The sequence below is a fragment of the Rhea pennata genome, chromosome 5, assembly GCF_028389875.1.
Source record: "Rhea pennata isolate bPtePen1 chromosome 5, bPtePen1.pri, whole genome shotgun sequence".
NCBI classification, from domain to species: Eukaryota; Metazoa; Chordata; class Aves; order Rheiformes; family Rheidae; genus Rhea; species Rhea pennata.
This window is the reverse complement of record NC_084667.1, coordinates 42,182,798-42,202,721: the sequence shown is the minus strand read 5'-3', so window position 1 is coordinate 42,202,721 and position 19,924 is coordinate 42,182,798. Positions and strand designations below refer to the sequence as shown.

The 19,924-nt window shown below is 46.0% G+C and overlaps 1 protein-coding gene and 1 non-coding gene across 8 annotated transcripts in view; one reads left to right on the top strand and one right to left on the bottom strand.

Moving 5' to 3' along the window:
• Positions 1-4,988, bottom strand: part of PPP6R3 (protein phosphatase 6 regulatory subunit 3) — a 65,296-nt gene extending 60,308 nt beyond the window's left edge. For 6 of the 7 annotated variants that reach the window (XR_009958692.1, XR_009958693.1, XM_062578048.1 and 3 more), the window contains exon 1: positions 4,865-4,988. The gene's annotated coding sequence lies outside the window, so the exon portion shown is untranslated. Of the gene's footprint in view, positions 1-1,055; positions 1,248-4,864 lie in introns of all 7 variants that reach the window. The other variant, XM_062578049.1, reaches the window with a different exon arrangement.
• Positions 4,989-5,555: 567 nt separating this feature from the next.
• TRNAA-AGC (transfer RNA alanine (anticodon AGC)) lies at positions 5,556-5,628 on the top strand. Its single transcript has one exon. It is a non-coding gene; the product is annotated as a tRNA-Ala (tRNA).
• Positions 5,629-19,924: the final 14,296 nt, after the last annotated feature.

Sequence of the window (19,924 nt, the reverse complement as noted above, 5' to 3'; positions counted from 1 at the left end):
TTTATGGCCGCTGTATAAAGCATTACTTTAAGTCTTACTAACTTGCTTTTGCTTTCCCGATTAGGACATAAGCTCTACAAATCAGAAACATGCATCACCTACCTGGGGAACTAGGGTCCTCTGCTTCACTCCTCTAGAGGAGCATTACATACACTCAGAGAAAGCTTCCACACACTACAAGTTCGGGAAACAAAATTCACTCCAAAAACTTTTCCAAGAAGTTAAGCTTGCAAAACAGAATCTTATTTTATATATTAGGAGCTGTTTAAAAATCTACCTATGGTCACTGAAAGTGGGGTACAGTGCCATTATACAGACCACTATGTAGCAAGGATAAGAGACAGCCAAGATTCATGTGATGCATGCAAACAAGAATACTTTTAACACAGGAATTGTTCTACTCAGGGACATACCTACTAATTGGGGGGGGGGGGAGGGGAAATCACCTGAAGAAACTTCCATCCTCAATTCCAAACAAGTTTTGTTACCACAACGGGAATCACAGGTCCCCTTCACAAGCTTCACTCAAGACCTGCTTGGTCATCAGAACAAAGCTTTAAGAGTATTCTTCACATTCAGAACTATCTCTCAGCACAACTGAGAAGAGCCTCCCAGTGGTCATTCAGTGATCATTTTCAGAGGACCCAGTGGAGGCAGGAAAGAGGCCATGAGGTCACATACTCCATCTCCTTGCTCAAACTGCATGTAAATGCTTACAATCATCTCATCCAAAATGAAAAAGGACTGCTTCCAGAACTTCCCCCAAGGAGACTAATCCTCAGAATCTCACCATCAGGCAGTTTCTGCTTTCGTATATGTTTTTCTTTTACTCAGTTCTGTTTCTCTCCACATCAAATTTCAACTTCACCCAAATGCTCATTTAGTTAGGTTCTTACCAATTTTACGGATGTTCTTTGTCATTTTGCCAACACACCTACACTGATCATAGTATCTATTAAATCAGAAATAACGACCGAGTAAAAGATTTCAGGTACTAGTGAAGAATGTTTTCAGTCTAATACTTTCAGTTGTACTTAGAAGCAGAGATAACGTACACTGTCATCCCAGTAGAGTGTATTACAGCTTCACAGCTCCATACAGTTGTATATCTAGGTCTTTTTGGTCTTCTTTCCACTGCTGGTATGCAACACAGTGCACAGATTCTGCCATTGCACACTCCAAGTTTTTGAAGTCCCAGGTAATAGGAATATATATGACTGTGAAACGGGGGAGGGGAAGGAATGGGACTACATAGAGTAACAGCAAAAAATAAGAACAGTCAAACAGTTAATTGGGAAACTCCACTCCAAACAACATATATCACCTCAGACATTCTTCACAGCACTTTATGGATGCTCTTGATTAAATAAAGCTCACGCACAGTGTTGCTTCACAATAACGGAACTTTTCTAATCCTGTGAAGAGAGCAATTCCACAAAAAGCAAGCTGTTAACAGCTTATACCAATTTCAGCCCAATCATATCAAATCAGTCTGTCTTGCTGCCTAAAAAACATCCTAGACTAGCTATAGACACTCATAACACAAAACTGAAATAACATTTTACTATAATGGCTTATTAGCATATGGTTTCTATAACAGATGTTGACACCTAGATACACTGCAAAAACAGTTAAACATGACACGTAAAGCTTTCATTTTTATGTTTGTAACCTTCAGACATTTTGTGACTGATCTTTCAGGTTTGCCTCCCACTTTTAAAATATCAGGATCAAACATGATCACTAAAGAGTCTCCTCAAGTCCTTTGCTCTCCTCTTTCCCTTGACAAAAATCAGTTGACATGAGCAAGATGTTATTTATTATCTACACCTACTTCTTATTATGGATAGTTTTGCCAAAAGGAACGGCTCCACATCTTGCTCTTAAGATAATCCAATCAGACAAGTCTGGTCTTCTGGAATCTGAATGTGGAATCTACTTTAAGAGAACATTGTTTCTAAACTCAGCACGTGAAATAACACATACACATTAATCTTAATGGTCACAGATGAAGATGCCACTAAAGTAGCAGCATGGCATGGCTGATGTGCTGAATATAGACTTTACTATATAACTGGATTGTTATGCTCATGCTAGTGCTTTTTCAGTGTAAGCATAAAGAAAAAAAACCACAAAAGTAGTGGTTTCCATCACAACTTCCAAAGGCAGCAAATGAACCCAATTTATACATGAGAAGTGAATAGAACAAGCCTTCTACCTACCAATATGTGCAGGTGGTTTGGTGGAAAACATAAGCTGTCATTTTTCAGTATGCTGATACAGACTGATCTTCTTGACTAACTGTAAGGTTAAATAAATATTTCAAGGCTTTTTAACTCTTGGGCGGAAGAGGATATCATCAGTAGAGAAAGGCAAGTGAATCAGGTATTTACAGTGTTTCTCCCTTCTTACTAAGGTTTTGGTCCCACAGTGGTTGTTTTTGAACGAGCTCTTCAGCTTTTTACAGTACATGCCTTTCAAACTTAATCTGAGTGGAGAAACAAAGCAGTTGAGCCTTAACAATAGACTTCACTCTCAAACCATCTGCTATTGTTTTTGTATGTATGTGTGTATATATATACATAGGTGTGTGTATGTGTATATACATATATATATGTGTGTGTGTGTATATATATACACACACACGCATACACACACACACTCTCTTTTCCTTTTGCTTTAATACTGCTAGATTCAGATTCCCTCCTATTTAAGTCACTTGAATTTCCTGCTCAGAGCATCATCTAATTGGCAAACAGGCCACAGAATCACTTTGCAAAGTACAAGCAAAAAGACTTCTGAAAGAAAAAGCACCAATTTCTTACTTTAGCAAGACAAAAGAAGTACAAAGAACATTTTGCAAGTAATATTCTGAAAAAGGCACACAGCTTCTTTAACATCTTTAATTCCATAACAGCATAATAATAGCCAGTTGAATTTATTTAACAAGTCTTACATTACACTCAAAGCAGCTTAAACAAACCTAACTTGCTTGCAAAGAATCCATAACATAATATCCTGCCTAAAGAGTTTAAGCTTAAATAGGCTGCTTCTCCTGAATTTCTAAACTACAAGCTTCAGTTAAACTCCATATATTTTCTTTCAGTTCATTGTAAATAGACCTCTTCAGCAACTACTCTCATCAAAATAATAATCCACTACTACTATTAAAAAAAAAATCATTTCATTTGGTAACCCAGAGAGTACAAGATTCAATATTACATATGCATGCTGCTTTATACAGACAGCAAATAAAAGGAAATACTATCTACACTCCAAGAATCATAGATGGAGGAAAGATACAACTGTAGTGCATTTAGTCAAGTACACAGAATTATAAACTATCAAAAAATTAAATGGATCTTTTAACACAGAGACTGGCTACCAAATAGCGTGGAGTCTCCTTAACAAGTTACATATTGAAAGATAATTCTGTAATGTTCTTTCAGATTTGCATAATAAAACTCCAAGCTACGAGTAGTCCATGTCTCACTAGTTAGGATATAAATAAATAATACTGAACTAAGTAATCACACAGAAGTCTTATTCAAACATATGCTCTAGTTCAAACAACTGAATACTGAAAGACCACCACCTCCCATCCTTTGGTATTCCAGCAAGAAGTATTTACATGCTATCTAAAGATTTTATACAAGTTTAATATGCAGAAATTAAAAAAACCTTACACTACTCTATCAGAGTACATTTATATTCCTTCCACTGAAGGAGATTCAAAAAAGTAAATAATATTACCAACAGTAAGACAACCTTTCATTTTTAGGCTGTCAACATCTCACAAGGAGCACTTTCTAAAGCGATCTACCCACTCCTAAGTTCTCTACACTAGTCCACTACAAACTCTTCTTTAAATTTTAATAGCAACACTCCTATTCAACGTATACCTCTGTTCTACCTTAAATAACGTTTATCTTGATAGAGAAGACTTAGATTTTAGCCACAGCTGGATTTATGTCACACGACATACAAAACTTCACACTAACTCCCTCTCACGCCCTGAAAAGTTTTTAGCCACTAGGGCAAACAGAAAAGAAAAAAAAACACAAGAGAGCTGACAGGTTCAAAGCCGGATTTTGCCAGATGTACTTAAGAGCAGTTAAAGCTTACCAAAATACCGCTACGCTTTCAATAAATTCCGGCTGAAAAACAAAACAAAATCAAAAAAACTTGGGGGAAAAAAAATAGCCGGCAGCGTCCTCACGGGAATACCGAAGCACTGATTTAGAATACGGAAACTGAACACAAAATCAGCTATCAGCAAGGCTTCTCTGTTTTATTATCCGAGATAACAGTGAAGCCGGAATAAAGTTCTGCAAGTTACAACCACAGCACGAGTGACTGCTGGGGGAGGGGAGGGAGGGAGAAGGCGGCTTCCTCGATTTCGGACTAAACACTTCACCCAGAGCTCCAGCTCTGCGCGGGAGCTTCCCCGCGGCGGCTGCCGGCGCGACAGAGGGTGAACAACGCGCCGCTGCCGGCGGGGCCGAAGCCTCGCCGGGGCCGAAGCCCCACGGCGCCCGCGGAGGAAGGCGGCGGCGCGGCAAGCAGACGGCGGGCGGGCAGCGCTCCCCGTCGGCGCGGCGCGGGCCAGACCCTCCCCGCCGCGCCCAGGCCCGCAGCGCCCCGGCCCCGGTGGGGGAGGAAGGGGGGTGCGGGCGCCGTCGCGCAGCGCGCCCCAACGGCCCCGCCAGGCCAGGCCAGGCCGCGGCCTCGGCAGCTCCCCGGAGCCCCCCGCGCGGGGAGAGGGGGGAGGTCGGGGGGGCGGAGGAAGGCAGGCGCCAGGCCCGCGCCGCCGCCCTCTGCCAGGCGGCGGGAGAGCCCCAGCTCGCCCCCACCGCATCCGTACCTCGGCAAGCGCGTTCCCCCGCCACAGGCCCGAGGCTGCCTCCGCTCAGGCGGGAAAGCCACCACTCGCCACCATCACCGACGCTCCAAGATGGCGGACATATCAGCTCCTGCGAGCCCTCCTCTCCCCCCACCTTGCCTGCCAATCACACTGCCCTGGCACCGCCCCCTAGCCTCGGTTCGCGCATTCCTATTGGGCATTGAGCGCGTCTCGGCTTCTCACTGGCCTTCCTTTGGATGTCAGTCATTCCACAGCGACTCTGCGACGGGGCCAAAAGGGGTCTGGGGCGGGCTCTCGGCTTCCTGTTGGCCAGTCAAAGCATGGGGGCGGGTGCAGTTCGTTTCCCACCTTCACGCCCTAGCAACAGTGTAACGTCATTGTGACAGGCGTCTCCCTTGACCAATCGCAGGAGGGAATACCTTTAAAAAATAAACCCCTTCCACCCAATCCGGAGCTAATGCGCTCAGGCCCGACAGGAGGCCAATGAGATCTCACATCGGGAGGGGTGGGCGCCGGCTGTGGCGATCTCCCCGTGGCCGCGCCTCCCGCGACTTCCCATTGGCCGGCGCGCGGAGCCCAGCCCTCCGGGGCGCGGCGCGACGGCCAAACTGCCTGACAACAACGCGGCGGTGGCGGCAGCGCGCGGGGTGGGGCGCCAATGTGAGGCCGCATGCGGGGGCAGTTGTCGCATGGGGAATTAGCTCAAATGGTAGAGCGCTCGCTTAGCATGCGAGAGGTAGCGGGATCGATGCCCGCATTCTCCAGGACTTTTGTTTTTAGGGTTTTCTTTTCTTCTTCCTCCCCCTTTCTTTGAGGAGCTCCTGGGCTGCCTCAGACGACTGAATTGGCAGCATATTTTAACAAAAGTTCACTGGAATAAAGCTGTACGTAGAAGGCACGAGCATGCTGAGGTGTTGGCTTCAAAACGTTCCTGCCTCGGGTGCTGGGACTGCGCGCTTGAAACCTCCAGACAACAAGCAGCCAAATGTGTGGCCTTCACCTCAGCTCCCCTTCCTAAACCAGGGAAAAACGTGGAAAGCGATTTGGTGGGGAGATTGTTGGCTGGAGGTGGCGGCAGGGGGGATGCCCAAAATGGCTCCTGGCGTGAAGGGCTGGCACATCCGCGAGTAGGTTTTCCTTTTTCTTTTTTAAATGCTGAAGCTACTTATTTATTTATAAGGGGGGGGGAACAGAGCTGAAAAGATGGTGTAGTGATAGGGTAGTTCATATGGGCTTCTCAGGTAAAATAAGTGAATACCGAAGGATATCACAGATTATTTTTGTCTATTGTATATACCAAAAGAAGGAGAAACCAGTACTTTTCTTTGACCTCGTTGTGAATCAGCAGTCTTGGATAAAGCAAGAAAGCGTTGAATAATATATCTTCACGTCTTTCACATGCTCATCTGACACACAAGATTAAGCTCAGTACAGGTGTACTTGTATCTCACTGCAAATCAATGACAATCCCTGCCAATCTAGCCCCATTAAAGCCAAATTACAGGCATTACAAAGAAATATAACAATTAAGGGTGTTGCTACAGATCGTGTTTTCTTTTAGGGGAGGCTGAATGAGGAGAGAAGGGCTGAGCTAGAAGTGGGCTTAAGTCTAGGGAGGCTGCAGGAGCAAGGTTTCGACGGGAGTCTCTCTCTGCATAAAATGTCTTCAATTTGTTATGTGGACACAGGGAAGAAGTGATAGGTAAAGCTGCATGCTTATCTTTCCGTGGGCACCCTCCTTTTCAGAGTAAGGACTGTAATCTGACCCAAAACACTGTTAAGCCTGCAAGATGAGGTACGGTGTCCAGGACCTTTAAGATACAGGCAGCTTGGAGTTTCTCTATTTTTTTAATTACATTGAATCCAGAAAGATAGGTTAAGATACTTGCTTCTAAAGAAAAGGTAGCTAGCAGATTTACAAGAGCTGCAAACTGGCTAACATGCCCTGGCCTGTATGCTTAGGCCAAGGCACTCACGCAGCAGAAACTCTTCCCAGCTGCTCAGGTGCTTGGTTTCATAATGCCCATTGCATAAAAGGCTGGACACAGTGTCAGCTTTCCGCTTGTTCCTACATCTTTCCTATCAGTTGACTGTGCTTTAGCAACAGTTTCCTGTGTTTTCTGTGACCATTTACTGGTTCTCCCAAAGACTGAGTCACAGCATGATTTATCCCTAACCAAGAACCACTCTGGCTCATGTTACTTTTCAGAATATGATGGTACATCCTCATTTTCACAAAAGATCTGCAAACAGAAGCCCTGCCCAGGCTGTGGGCCTGATGGTTTCCATTAGAAAAAGAGATTGGTGAGTGCTGGCTCAGACGCACGATCATCTTACTCTGCCTGAATAAGTTAGTAGGGCAGCAGTAATTACAGATGCATGCGATCTTAATGTGTCAGAAACACATGGTAAAAGAACAGCAGCATAATACACTTGCATTTGCTTCAGTTGTTTTTTGATAGCTTGCTGATCTACAGAGTTGGACAGTTAGGTCTCTGAGCACAGAGGTTACTTTTTTCTTCATGCAAGCATGTTTACCTAGCAAAATGTACAGAACTTGTTTATCCTCAAAACAATCAGCAAGAAATGGGACACTGTTCTTTTACTCATGTTTCAGTCAGTGTGCAGTCCAGAAAACTCTCTAGGTCTGTTATTTCTTCCACATTTATTCTAGTGCTCTCTTTTCTTTTTCTGTGTCTGTTTCTTGCTTGTATCATGCCACTTGCATGTTCCAGTAGTAAGTACCTGGCTACAGCAAATAGAGATTACACAATATAAAGTGTACATAGGCAGTCCTCGTTCTGGAAAGGTTTGAGACTTCACAGGCTGTGTTTTGGTCTGCAAGAGTCCTATCAATGAACTTCTAAACTTGATTTTTTTAAATTATTTTTTAAACCATAACTGTCCAGATGATATTCCTATTACCATTTAAGTTGGTAATGCTAGTGTGCTACTACCTCAAGGCAGAAACACTTCATGGCTACAAGGAAGATCTCAAAGTGCTGCTGTACAGTTGGGTAAGATGAGGTGGTTATGCGGCTTGCTCAATGTCATGGGCAGCTGAACCAGAGACAAAATTCTAGTATCCTAGTCTTTTATCCCCAGGATTTGCATGCAGATCTGGAAACCCTCCACAACCATTCTGTTACTTCTGGTTATAGGTAAATCAGAATAACTAAAATGCTTTGGGTGGCTGTGGTATTTAATTGCTGTCAGGAAAGCTCTGAGAGCTCCTAGGCATGGTCCAAAGCTTGGTAGTGTTTTATTAAATGGGTAATTGCTAGTATTGTAAATAATAGTATCTTAATTTTGTGATGGCAGCTGCCCAGGGCACTTCCACAAGCAGCCGCTTCTGCTGGATTCCTCCAATCATTCAAGTCAGCTGCTTCACCAATGTACAGCAGTATGCAAATATAAAAGTCAACAGTCCACTCTGTCACTGTCTTTTACCCCATCAGCTGATTGCTGTCACATTTCCTCACTGTGCACCAGTAATCCCTTGGCCTATAGCTGCTATCATGTCCTGAAGCCGGCAGGAGCTGGCAGATGCCACTGCAGAGGTGTGAGGTGACTCAGCAGCCCTGCCACTCCTGAGACAACAAGCTCGTCTTCCCTAGCAGCAGGGCAGCCTGCCCAACCAGCTCGTCTGTGGCTTTGTGACTGCTAGATACAAAACCAAGGAGGGGAGCAGGACCCTGCCGATGGCGATTCTCCACTAGCTGCTACTGCACAGCCCTAATGTCAAGCTGCAAGTGCATGGGGCGTGCATGTATTACAGTTTGCTTTTCTCTGCAGAGACCACCAGGGTCCTGTCCAGATGAGCATGTTGCCTGCCCTTTGCATTCACCATTGCAAGGTGTGATCTAGCGAGGGACCCTACCAACTGCGATTCAATTCCAGTTTGCCTAGCTCCCAGACTGGGTTCCTTGCAGTTGCAGGACCACACGACTGGAGGTCTGCAGCTGAACCTCCCTGCAGGCAGCGTCTGGCTGTTTGATCACCTCAGGCATAAAGCGATACCGCAGTCTAAACCAGTTTTAATCTGACTTTAGTTAACCCTTCTAGGCATGGACAGGTTATTCCTAGGAAATAGGCCTAGAAAGAACCTGGCAGTTTGGTGCCTTGCAGCAAAAAGTCTCTCAGCTGAGTTAATTTAACACTAAATTAGCAGTTGAACTGTAGAATAAGGTCAGCTGAGACACAAACATCTCTAACTTAACAAAAACCCCTTACAAAATCCTTTTTCCCCCTTATATCTGGGGGGAGGAAACCCCCTCCCCCAAAGAATTTTAATGATTCAATATTTAGTCCAACATCTTACGAAAACTGTAAAAACTAAGTAGCTTTAAGAGGAGGGGAGGAGCATTTCTGAACAATGACTTCATAGTTATGTTCCTGGGGGGAAGTGTGGATGCTTGGCTGCACCGAACCCACCAGCTAATCCAGTTAGTTGAGACAAAATGTTCAAATTCAGTTTTCTAATCTCATTTCCAACACTGATCCTATTAGCACTTCTAAGGCAAAGCTGCTGGGGATAAGGACAGGACCTCCACACCATACCAGTGGCCCCGCTGGGCAAAGCACCAACCCATTCCCCTCCCATCACCATCGGAGGGCTTGTATCAGTTTTAATCATCCTCGTCCCTCCTCACATATTTTCTCTCGTGTGACCCTGTGCAGCAGGGTACTCCCAGGTGTCCTGCACTCACGGTTGTGACATGTCAGCTGGGAGCAAAAAGCAAACAGAGTAAGGGCACAGCCCACCAGATAGCAGTCCCAGCAGACAAGCCCCATCTCTCCTAGCAGGACAGGCCTCCTGTGTTCCAGAGGGTGCCAGAGGCTCATGAAGTTTATCAGCAGTGTGAACAAGGCACAGAGCAAAGCACTGAGTAGCTCAACTGGGCTCGTTAGCATGACCTATGTGCAGGTGCTGCTGGAGGACGTGCTGGTTTGAAGGTGTGAAGGAGCACTTTCCGGAAGCAGGCAGTAGTATGGCTTAATTATAGAGATGTTGGTAAAATATACAGTAGGGAGTGAGTTCTGGAAGGAAGTTAAAAAAGAAAAAACCTACAGGAAACATAGATTCCTTGGCTCTGAGATGTGACTGGATGAGGCTGCAACTTACATGGATTCAGTAGGAAAGTATGTCTTCCTCAAGAGGTTTTAGAAAAGGGAAAGTTGGAAACTCCTGAAGGGACAGTAAAGCTAGCAGCTGAAGTTTAGTGGGAGGTTAAGTGGGTTTGGGGGAGTTGTGGTAGTTAAAGCTGCAGGTGGTGTGAGATTGTCAGGAGGAATTTACTGCATATGGGAAAGGAAAAAAAAATGAAATTTCTCGTAGATCAGCAGCATGGGGGGAAGTAGAAGGTGCTGACTTTTTCTCTTCAGAAAGCCTTGCAGTGATCAAGGGGGATGCGCTGGGGAGAAAGAGTAGTGAACTTCAGAAGTGTGCCAGGAGAAGTGCCCCCTGTTTTGGTGTAAAAATCTTTTAGTGAGCTCTGTAGGAGAGGAAAACCTGCCTTGAGATGAAGCAAAGGATAAGGTTGTTAGCCATGAGGAATATATGAGAAACTACTGAGTTCTACAACAGGGCTGTCATGCTCAGAGAGTCCAGAAACCCCTGAACTGAGAGCTGAAGGGCTACTCATCCTCACCTTCTCCCTCTCTCTATCCACATGGATGAAGGCCTACAACTGTTAGTACATCTTACCCACCCATAGAAAATCATCAGTGGGCAGGAGAGTGGAATGTCCTCTATCTGGTAAGTGTAAGGGCTGCAGAGTGTGCTAGGAGCAGTAACTTTGACTGGGGTAAAGAGCTAGAAGTTGCCTTTAGGTAGATTTGACCACTGTCCTGTTACCACTTGTGTTGTATATGGCCTTTTTAAAGAGCTTGAGTTATCTGAGGTATCTTTGTGTTGTCCTGCTGTGTTTCATGTTCTAGAAGCCACTGGACAAGAGCTTTAGCATGTATCATAGAATTGGTAAGGTTGGAAGGGACCTCTGGAGATCATCTAGTCCAACCCCCCTGCTCAGCAGGGTCACCTAGAGCATGTTAAACAGGGTTGCATCCAGGCGGGTTTTGAGAAGGAGAGAACCTCCACAACCTTGCTGGGCAACCTGTTCCAGTGCTCTGTCACTCTCGCAGGAAAGAAATTCCCCCTCACGTTCAGGCAGAACTTCTTGTGGTTCAGTTTGTGCCCATTGCCTCTTGTCCTGTCACATGGGACAACTGAAAAGAGTTTGTCTTCGTCCCCTTGACACCCTCCCTTCAGGTACTTGTACACATTGATAAGATCCCCCTCAGTCTTCTCTTCTCCAGGCTGAAGAGGCCCAGGCTGCTGCTCATAGGGCAGATGCTCCAGCCCTCTGATCATCTTTGTAGCCCTGTGCTGGACTCTCTCCAGTAGCTCCATATCTCTCTTGTACTGGGGAGCCCAGAACTGGATGCAGTACTCGAGATGAGGCTTCACCAGGGCTGAGTAGAGGGGCAGGATCACCTCACTCGACCTGCTGGCAACACTCTTCCTAATGCACCCCAGGATACCATTGGCCTTCCTGGCCACAAGGGCTCATAGTCAACTTGTCATCCACCAGCACTCCCAGGTCCTTCTCCCTTCTCTGCAGAGCTGCTTTCCAGCAGGTCAGCCCCCAGCTTGTACTGGTGCAAGTAGTTATTTCTCCCTAGGTTCTATGATTATTAAAATCCATAGATTCTGTGAATATATATACGTATACACACAGACATATGTATACTCTTATGCACATACGTCCTTTTTTGTGTAATGCATAAGTAGAAAGCATGGTTATTTGGCTGAGGATCTCGTGATTTCTTCCTGTGTCTTCTAAAAGAGCAAAGAGTGGTGAACTGGGCAGAGCATGGTTAAAAGCTGTTTGTACCATACAAGACAATATCATGTAGTTTGTCTGATACTCCTTGCACCTTATTATGTGGTAGAATGGGTGCAGAAAGGGAAGCCTGATGATGGTGAACATTGCTTCTTGGTGCTACCACCAACTCTGTGTAGAGATTGGGGGTGGATCTCCAGTACTCCTGCCATGTTTGCTTTGACCTGAGACTTTGTCCAAATATGAAGAGCTGGGTGTTTGCCTTTTACTGCCCATCCGAAATACTTCCAATGGGAAATACAGGGAACAGGGGAAGACCTGGTTACGTTAATTGTTAGCATCAGATATCAAACTAGACACTAATAATGAAACAGATCATATTATCAGCAGCAGAGCTAATCAAGTGGGTCTTCCAACAGACATGTATTCTGTCCTCCAAACTCTCCCCTCGCACTTCCCTCCTATGTCCTGCAACATTTTCTTCACACACTTATGCTACAAGAAACTCGTATGCTATGCCGTGCCTAGAAGTAGTTGCATTCTGATCTGCCAAGTGGCTGCTGGCAAGTAGACTGAGCTCTGCCCCCCCCCCATGCCAATCTGCAGAAAATGCACAGAACTTCAGTGCTGAAGTTTCTACCTACCCTTTGAATTTGGTGGAAATTGGTTGATAGGCTCACAAACTAGCTCTGAGTGACAGGTGAACATCCGCACGCTTGCACTTGTGTCCTATGAAACAAGGCTGGAGGATGCACTGACTTCAGATAGCCCAGGGAAACAGAGCACAGCACTGGCCTCTAATTTCTCAGATGACAACTTCACCTTGATGAGCTTACTAGAATGGTTCCTGAATGAAGTCAACAAAGGATATGTATCTTGTTGCAGTCATGAAAATTTGTTATCTCAATGCGAGGAAAGCATGGCTTTTCCCTTCCTGATCTGCAGCTCCGGGTGAAGCATAAAGCTTTGTCTCTTACCTTCTGCTTCATGATAGTCCTAATGATACGTATCCTGCTCGCTCACTCTGGATTCATTTACTAATGTGGAGGGGCAACTACTGGAGTAAAGGGATGTTGTCATCTTCTCTTGCTACCAGGTGAGGTCCAGCCTGCTGATTCTTGTCTGTTGTTTTGCTCCATTGCTTTCAGCTTTCTGACAAGGTAGCTGGACCACAGTAGTGGGATGAACCTCTGCAGAAATCCAGATGTTCATAGAAAATGCACGTTTTTGTTATATCAAAGGAACAAATATGAAGTAGCCTGCTTTGTCTAGCAGCTGTTAGGGCGCATGATGAGCTGCAAGCAGGAGATGCAGATTGTAGAAGATGTGTGATAAAATAAAGGGTCTGGTTAGAGCCTTCCTGGAGATGTGTATTGCCTTCTCTAGATGCAAAAATCCTTCTATCTACCTCTGTGTCTGCCAAATTTTTCCAGTTTCCCTCTTGACACCTCCTGTAAATCCCCAACGTAACATGCCACGACACTGTAAACTTGCAGAGCAACAAATTAGGCATAGGATATACTGTATGGAAAGCAAAATATGGTCTTTCAGTTAAGTTATTTACTTGACTTCTTCTGAATCTTTTGCAACTTCTTGCCTGACACAAATATTGCAGAATTTAGCTTCAACTTTTTGCATAGCCCATGGCTTCTTGCTTCAGTTCGAGCCTGGAAGGCTCCCTAGTAAACAGACCACATGCGGTTTGCATTTGCATTATAACAGCTAAGCCTTTAGTTCAGTTGTCTTTTGTACCTTATAGATCGATAGACAGCCTCTTCCCTGAGCATTAACTAAACGGGGAGGTAGGAGCACGGGTACAGAAACCTGGCCTTCGTTGCTGAGGATCACAAAGTAGCTCATCAGGGAGGCAAGGGTGGTTGAGTGTCCCGGCAGTGCATCTGTTGCAAACTCTGTTCTCTGTCCAGTTAGTGCAGCCCCCTGGACCTAGCAGCATGCTCCAAATCATTGCTTTGCTTAGTAGTGATTTTATAGGTGCTACTTTACGTCAAAATCCTTTCCATGGCTGTACTGCAGTGTTCCCCCTTTGCTACCTGCACTCTAGTTCTTTGAATGGTTCCTTCCTAACAAGAAATTACTGTTAGGGAACTGTGATGAATCAAGTTTAGGTTTCTCCAGCTGTTTTGTGAATTCATTGCCTCTAGGATTAGATATAATGCAGAAGTGAAGTACACTGATATGATACTTCCTAGCGTATGCCTATGTCACCCCTTCCCACCCTGAGGTTATAGGTTTTTTTTCCTGTCTTTTAATTCTTTACAGCAATCTGTGAATGTCTCTGACCTTTGAGTCTGAGACCCAAGTCATGCTAGGAATGAAGGTGAGCAGAATTTAATTAAGTATCCATTAAGCATTCACCAGGCAAAATACACTAGCAGCCCCCAGAGCAGACAAAGAGGAGCTGCCCCCAGTGACTGGGCTACAGCAGTGCTCTGGCCATCTCTCCATCCTCCTCCTCCACACCTACCGTCCCGCCGGGAGGTCAGCTGGACCCCAGATGAACTTGCACCCTGCTGGCTGTGAGTACACTAGAGAGGTGGGAATTAAAATCCCCATCAGCAAAGAAAGGGAAATGGTCCTGCAACCTCACTGAGCACCCATCTCCCTTTCTTCTCCCTCTGGCTGAACTTGAAAAGAAAATGTAGCCAAGGACTGGGAGTCGTGAAGAGCCCGGTGTCCTGGAGGCAGGCCCAGGACTCGGGCTGCTGACCAAACTTCGCTCGCAGGGATCGGAGCCAGGCAAGACACAGTTTCTGCATCATGATTTAGATGTGAGCTACTCAGCCCTCTCTGAATCCTCCCAGGGATTTTTGATACCTTAAATCTTACAGAGCAGCTGAGTGGGAGGATTGCAATTTTGGGCAAAAAGTGTCTTAATCTCATTTCAAGCAGTTAAGTGCTTTGGATATAGATTCTAATATCCCAGAGGCAAAAGGCTGCTAAACAAATAGTTACACGTAGAATCAGGGAGGGAACACCTTCATTTATCTCTTGCTGTTAGCTCCTTTACGTGTGGGGTAGGTACTGTTGTTATGTAGTTACCTATCTAAAAAAAAACCCACTCTGAGTTCAGCAGCAGTGCTAATTACCAGCACAACCACATGACTGCTCTGGGCTAATCATAGTCCTAAACCCTTGTTATCTTTTAATAGCTAAGCTGATTATATGAGCACAGAGGAAAAACAAGGTGGAGAAATTACTTTCATGGTACCTCTCCTAGGAAAATGAAGGTGCTTTCCAAGCGTGCAAAGTCTGTATATCATGTGTCACTTCCCAGCCAGCCAAGATACAGCTACCTGGTAACTGCTGAGTTCACATTTCTGTGAAACCATAGCACAGGACTGAAACAGATGATAGAAACAGCCTGGATCACCTAGGCAAGCACCAGGAACAGTCAACTAATCAGGTATATGTCATGAACAGCAGTTGCAACTTATTCTGACAGCAAACCTTCCCGTCTTTTTTTTCTTTCTTCCCTTTCTAGCCCACTGCAGAAAAGGAAATACCATCCCTCAAACTAAGATCTGTGGTCAAGATGGAAACTTGTACTGGGTTTAAATGCTTCAGTGCTAAAACCAGAGTTTAGCTCTGCATTGCGCTGCCTTGCTCAACCGGGTAGAGGAACAGGGGAAAGAGGACAACCTCTCCCTGGTGGCAGGCTAGAAAGGCCCAGAGTGATCAGCTAAACCCGCGTACCAGCGTGGCGTGTCCTTGATGAACAAAGCTAACCTGGGGCAAAGGAGACCGATCCCAGAATTTGGGCAGCAGTTTTCCAACCCTTGTTTGAGAATTTCATAAACAAATACCTCCAAATTCAAACACCATTGCTAAGAACTTGGCTTGGTGATTTTTTTTTCTTCCCATCCAGTTTAAGCTTTAGCTAGCTATTCTAATCTCTTGGGCTCGTGGACTCCATCTGAGAGTTTCTTTCCTGTGAATAATGCTATTGATGAAGAAGATACAGGAGGAAATCCATGGATAGGAGGTTAGACTTGAAAGCTCCTGCACTGGAAAGCTCTGAGGAGTGCCTGATAACTACAGTACGATGAGAGAGAGGGGGGAGAGGGAGAGGGAGAGAGAGAGAGGAAAGAGAGAGGGGAGGGAGGGAGGGAGAGAGAGAGAGGGGAGGGAGGGGGAGAGAGAGAGAGAGAGGGAGGGAGGGAGGGAGGGAGGGGAGGGAGAGAGACACAGCACGCAAAACCCCCTAGCATTTCAAGTTCCTATTTCAAGGCCTACAGGACAGGCCTAAAGCTACTGGGAGAAACCTGGACTTAAGCCACATCTGTATACTGGTAATAAGAGAAGTTCTGCTTTCTTGTGCTTGTAGGTGTTTTGGGGGTGGTGGTTTTTCTTTTTCTTCTTCTTGCTTTTTTTTTTTTAAAAAAAATAGCCTCCGCCTACCTGTGAATGTATAGATGCATATGCAGATAAGCATATGCAGGTAAAGTGGTTTTTCTGTTTGTTTGTTTGTTTTTTGTTTTTTGGTCAGGTAATCAAAACTAATAGCTGCACATGGTGGATTTGTACTTGGGAGATTTCTGCCAGGCTTCCACGACTGCGGGTTATTCCTCACGCTATTACTTAGCTTTGTTTGTGCAGTGATGTAGTGTCAATTTTCAAATCCCCCCCAGGCTGAAATAGGTGACCTACTTTTTAGCCCTGGACATCTGCTAACTGTAGCCTGTCCCTCCCTCTGTCTGTTAACCCTTTCTTACCTACCCTCTCCCCAGGCATCCACAGTGCCTCTCCAGCTCTCCTGCCAAATGCCTTCGGACTTTGGATGCTTTCTCTGGTGCACCCTTGTCTTGCTCAAGGTGGCAAGGCAGAAGGGCAGGTGGGGCACCCACAAGAGGCTGAAAAGAGTATGAAGAGTAGTGAATATTTGGCTCGTTTGCCACCGGAGGGCACCCTGATCCCACTACCAAAGCCAGCCTGGGCTCCAGTGCACCCTGCTTAGGAAGCATCATCCCCGGGCCTCCCCATTCCTGCTTTGCAGAGCCTCTGCCCAGCTTTCCTTGGGGAACTGGATACGGCCCCTTTAGCAACAGCGGCTGGGACTGTAGGAAAGGGCTTATGTTGGTCAGGTGAGCCCCCTCCAAAGCCTGAGACGCTCCCACGCCAGGGTGAGGTTCTTCAGCCTGGAGCTGAATGAGACTTTTGTTCCCCTGCTCTGGAGGTCCCAGTTCCCCACGCTGACTGTGCTTGCATGGTGGCTGGCCTGTCAGCTGCACCCAGCACCACAGGGGAGGGATCAGATATTCCACCTGCTTCTTCTAAAGGCTTTTCTTTCCTATTTTTCCTTTTGACAGAGGCATTGCTTTCTCCCAGGAACCTCCTCTGTCACCCCTGCACTTAAAAAACCAGCCCTTGAGCGCTGCCTTGCAACCCTGCTACCGCTTAGCACCAGTTTGTCCTGTCCACACTAACCCCATCCGTGCCCTGTGTTAGAAACCCTCCTTGGCAGGACGTGGCAGAGATCTTTGCTTGCACTGTGGTTTGTTGATGTGGTGCTGGAGATGTGCCTCAGCTCTGGATAACACGGTGGCAGCAGGGAAGGTCTTCGCAGGCTCTGGCCTTGCTCCTGCATGTGCAGATTCGCAGGTCTGGAGCGCGGGTTTTGCGGGGTGAGTCTTCCACCAAGCTGGAGAGCAGACTCTCACTTGTGCTAGTTTTGCAATGTAAATGTGCTTTTGGTTTGGTTAATTCATGCACCAGCCTTATCTCCTATGTAAAGTCTCCCTTTTAGCAAACAGCAGGTGGCACATTTGGATCAGGAAAGCTCCCTCATGTTGCTGCCGGGTGTGCGGGGCAGGGGGGGATGCACAGTGTTGGGAAAGAAATACCACAGCAGAGGTGCCTTCTTGCTAATTTTTCGTAAGCATGGCCAGTCTGAAACTGGGGTTATTCTCAGCACTCATAAATTCACCCTACCACTGAAAGCATCAATCATACAATGTACAGAAGGAAATAAATAAGCCAGGAGCAGATATTGGGCTCTAGCTGCATGTTCTCATTTGAGGAGCTGGATGGTGCTTCACCATACCCCTTGTATTCAGGGTTCAAGGGAGTTCATAGACATTTCAAGCTTCTGCTTTCCTATGCAAGCAGAAGGATGTTTTCCATTATTTCATTAATTAGAAGAGCAAAGGCTTCAAATGCAGACTCAAATCCCAGCCCCCTGGACAGAAGAAGTAAGGGAAGTAAATGCATATTTTCTTTCTGGACATCTACCTTGGCTTGGATTGCAGTGCGGAGTTAATATCGTTTAAGATAGTCATTTAAAAAGACGCAAAGAGAGCAAGCTCATCCCCCAGGATTCCCAAGCACTTCCATCTAAGCACATATGTATATATGTGTGTGTATACATACATATCTATATAATATATGTGTGTATGTGTGTGTTTATACATACAGTTCCAGCAGCATAGCATTCCTGGATAAACTAACACCTTGCCTTTAGAAATGCGCAGCAAAGCATGGGCTGCCCCGGACTGAAGGCCCTGGCTGTCTGCGGGCAGTTCAGGCACTAGCACATTTTCTGTTAGAGAGGAGCAAAATCAACAGTCCACATGAGGGAAATGACTTCCAGCTGCAGGCAAGCAGCACACAGCCAGCAAGCGAGAGTAGCCCAAAGTGCTGGCACTCATCTGATGGTGGTGGGGAGTAGAGAAGGGGGGGAAGACAAAAAGACATGCTGAGGATGCCCTTTAAACTATGCTATTCCCTCCTTGCAGTGCCTTCCTGTGCAGGTGTCTCTGCAGACAAGAGAGAGATGGATATCCTCTTCTTCCCAGGGATCCTTTGATCATTCTGAGTGTTTGCCTTTGCCAGACTCTCACCTCTGGAGATTTTTATACCTTCCATGTATCTCTCTGAAGAAGAAAATGCAGGAGATGGATGGACTTGGTTTTAGCATAAAACCACGTTGATCCCATGATATTGAAGCCTCGGTAAGGTATCGAAGAAATTGCTGCTATAGCTATGGAGGCAAAATTGCCTGGCAGAGATCCCGCTTCTACCAGTGAAAAAGGGCTTTCACTGTTACAGAATGTATAGGGCTGAGGAAAACTAACTATAAACAAAAAAAAGTTTGTTGCCTTGTAATTATTTCCGTGTTAGGGCTTTATACTGTCATTTCCAGAACATCACGCTGCAAGTGAGAATCTGAAGGAGCCCTTCACAGCAGATAACTGTGCCACCTTGTGGCTTTGTCTAGTACTAACCTCTGAGGTAAGTTTTATTACTGTTTTTTTTAAGCTGGATGCCTCCCTCTAAACACAAGATAAATAGCAAGAAAAAAATACTCAGTAGTACTGCAAGAAAGACTCAGTATAGGAGACAAGAGTCAGCTGCAAGAGCTTTATATTTGCAGTTCTCATCTCTAGGATGTCCAAGTCAACCTACCAGCCCAAAGTAGAGGCAAGCACCTGAAGTCACTAACTGTCTGCTGTATTGCAGGCAGGGCACTTTATTCCTGGTGTTTCTGAACCTGAAACCTTCAAGGTCAGGTAATCTTTGGTCATTGCGCTTGGTTTTTATAGGAGTCACCTGAAACTTTGGCACCTCCCCAGCAGAGGCACCATCACAAATCACCACTCTGCTGCTTCCGCTGGGAAAGCTCAGGCCAGTGAGTCCTTACGTCCATGCTGTGCTGGCCAGATGCCTGCCTCCTGCACCCCGGAGTGGGAGAGCATGGTCAGAGAGCTGTGCTAGAGAAAGGCTGGTGGCTGGTTCGGTGGCCTCAGCCTCAATGTGGAAGGTCCCCAGGACCAGGCTGCATGCATGGATAGAGGCAGCCTGCTCCATTTCCAGGAATGGAGGAAGGGACGAGAGGCCAGCAGAAACACAGAAGTGCAATGGCAAAGCAAAGCAAAGCTGCAAGGTTTTTTGGCTCCCAATGCTAGCAAGCGGTACTGGGAGGTTGGTGGCTCACAGAGCAGGCTGTGCTCTCCGAAACATGCCACTGGCTTGTTGCAAGCTGAGCTGACACCACAGGGCTGGCAGGAGAACTTAAACTGCCATTAAGTCCTGTTGTTGTCATTAGGTAGCTAAGGAGCCAGGTAGAGAGCAGAGGGCTTAGCTGGCCCTGGCCACTGTGACTGCAGGGAGCAAGAGCAGCAAAGAGGAAAAGCTGGAATGAAAACAGTGAAATATCACTCCTACTCTTCCCTCAGAAGAGGAGGAAACTCTCCATTCC